General features: G+C 38.9%; 1 pseudogene; it reads left to right on the top strand.

Annotated features, from left to right (window-relative positions):
- Nucleotides 1–347: 347 nt before the first annotated feature.
- Nucleotides 348–2,620, top strand: LOC138170296 (ectonucleoside triphosphate diphosphohydrolase 4 pseudogene; annotated as a pseudogene).
- The last annotated feature ends 389 nt before the right edge of the window (nt 2,621–3,009 follow it).

Here is a 3,009-nt window from a genome sequence, read left to right as displayed (position 1 = left end):
TAGGCCCTGACTTTAAAATGTAACATTGTACTCACCCTTCCATTTAAATTCAAATATTCTCCAGTAATTCTTACTGACCACCATTCTTGGATACTGGTTGATAGCTCACATCCCTTTCCAAATGGTTTTTCCCTCAAGCCAGGTAATTACTCTACCAACAGTGTTCAGTCCTATGCCAGGAAATCCAACAGTATTATCAAGAGTGCTTTCCATTTTTATTTTTAGGGCTAGTGGCTCAAACATTGTCTGAACCCCTTGTACTGGGAAGAAGTTTGAAAGTACTATTCCTACTATAACAGTATTACATAAAATGAACAATTTTGCAACACTTAGCTCTGAGCAACACTATGATCAACCATGATACAAGAGGACCTATGATAAAGAATGCTACCCACCTCCTGACAGAAAGGTAATGGACTAAGTATGCAAAATAAGATACATTTTTGGAGAGGAGAGGAAAGGAAAAGAAAGGAGAGGAGAGAGAAAGGGAGGGGGAGGGAAAGGGAAGGCAGAAGAGGGTGAAATTTTGAAGACTAGATGTTTACTTTCTAGGTCCTTTTCCTTGCTGTGGCAATAAATTTAAGTTGGTTAAACCTCAAATTGTTATTATGTTGATTTCTATGTGATTTCTACTATTCACTTCACATTTTTTATTATCACTCAATTGTTTAAAGAGCCCAAGATTAGGTTGGTTTTTAAATTATTGTTCTTTCCTTTGCTTTTTAGTAATTCTGGTCTTAGTTCTATGCAGCTGTTGGTCTGACTGTACATAGACAGCTGGGTCCTTTCTCTGCCTCATTCTGTCCACCCAAACAATTTCCATAGGACAGAGCAAGGCTCAGTGGAAAGAAAATTGGATTTGGTGTCTGACTATTTGAAATAAAATCCTAACTCTGTCGCTTACTACCTGAATGATCTTAAGCAAGTCATTTTTAACCTTTAGCTCCTTACTAAAAATCTCAATCAGAAATGAATCATTTCCTGTTTCTTTAAAAAAAAATGATAAATTTTATTCTCTCTTCCCTTCAATAAAATGTAAGTCCCTAAAAGTCAGAGACTATTTTGCTGTATCTCGGTATCCTCCGTACCTTGCAAAGTGCCTAGTACAGAGTAGGCATTTAATAAATTATTTTTAATTGAATTAACCTATTTTACCTTCCTTTAACCTCTCTAAACCTCAAGTTCCTCATCTGCAGGGCAGGTAGAGTTATTGAGATGGGAACTAAATCGGGGAAGGACGGAGGTGGGGGGAGGGGGAGCGGGAATTTGCAGGATTTAAATCAAATGCATATACTGACACAATTTGGAGGATCTAAAGTTCATCATAGAATTTCTGTCTCTTAATCCTCAGCCATTGATACTGGTGCTTAAACTGCAATTATTTTTATAATGATCTTTTTTTGGCAGAATCTCATCTTTAACAGTGCAATATGCAATGACCAAATATCCTATGGGAAAAAAATGGTTTTTGTTGCCTTGGGGCACACGATAAAACTGCTGACTTTTTTTGTCTCTCCAAGGACTAACTGCAAGTCACTTTTCCCCTTAGCCACAACTTCCATCCTTCTTCTAGTTTCTTTTATAGCAACGATGTCAAGATTGATGCAATTCACCTGCTCTAGCAATAGGTTCACTTGTTAACTTTTGGACAGAGATCTTACATTTAGAATACTAACAATCAAATTTAAGTTTATTGATGGGCTAAAAACAATGTGGCTCTTAGCTTCATGTGCCTGCTTTCCTATCAGTCTGCCCCAGTCACTAGAGAAAGCAGAAAGGGGTTGCACAGAACTTAACATCATTTTATATTTTTATTTTGTTATATTGGTTTCTAGAGCCAAAGACTTTATCACCAAATGGCCAGACATACTTAACTACACTATTCTCAGAAAAGTCAAAATTTATTGCTGGGACCATGTCTCAAGTCTTTTTAGCGTGGAAGAACCTATCAGAGCTTTTTTCCTTAAAAGAAAAAAGTTTTTGTTATGGCTCTCTGGGAGGGGGAGTAGATGTATTTGGGGGAAATTTTAGGTGATGTGAAAACAAAGATATCCATAAAAATCTATTTTTAAAAAGAGTACTTCAGCATGAGATCGGCATCTCCTCCCTGCTTCCTGCTTCTTGGCATGATGGCATCTTTCCAATGTGATGTCCTTGAATTTTGAACACCAATCTGTGCCAATTTACTGTCACTGAAATCCTAGCTGTTGCTATTTCCTTATATTTCTCTGTCATCGTAATCCAAAATAAGTATGGATGATTGTCCCAGGATAAGAAGTTTACTAGGGTCCTGGGACAAGTTATTAATAGTGAAGCTGACACCAATAATTCCAAGATCAATTATGGCATTCAACTGACCTAGCGTAGCAGGTCTCAAATTTTTATCAATTGCTGGTCAAGGAAAAATGATAATCTCCATGATTTGGAGGGTGTTTCATACATGAGGGACAAAACTCAAAAGCCAATAGATAGGAAAATTAAATCAGGTATTTCAGAATTTTCTGCCTTTCCAGAAAAAGCCAGTGATTGCATTTGCCCCTTTTTGAGTTTTGCTGCAGATCATGTGCTACAAGCAAAAGGCAAAGAGACCCCTCTCTACATGCTCTGGATAGCTGGTTAAAGAATGCAGCTTGAACCAGAAGTACAAATGGAGGCGGTGGCCACAAAGTGGAAAGATGGCGCCCAAGGGGAAGAGCGATTCCAGCAAAGGAGGGAAAGGGGGAGCAGCTTCTGGGAGTGAGGGTGCAGATAAGAAGGCTCAGGGTCCCAAAGGTGGTGGAAATGCAGTAAAGGTCCAACATATATGTGTGAAAAGCATGGCAGAATCATGGAGGCCATGGAAAAACTGAAGTCTGAAGTGAAATTCAATGAAGTTACCTGGCAATACAGTGAAGATAAAGCCCAGCAGAGGGGGATTTGGGCTGGATGACAAGAGGATCCATGGTAGGCCCATTCCAAGAAGCAGCATTCACCTTGCCTGTCAGTGGCCTGGACAAGCCTGTGTATACA

The sequence above is a fragment of the Petaurus breviceps genome, unplaced genomic scaffold, assembly GCF_028583685.1.
Source record: "Petaurus breviceps papuanus isolate PSGF00001 unplaced genomic scaffold, PetGlider_PUasm1.0 38, whole genome shotgun sequence".
Taxonomy (NCBI): Eukaryota; Metazoa; Chordata; class Mammalia; order Diprotodontia; family Petauridae; genus Petaurus; species Petaurus breviceps.
This window is presented reverse-complemented; position numbering and strand designations above follow the sequence as displayed.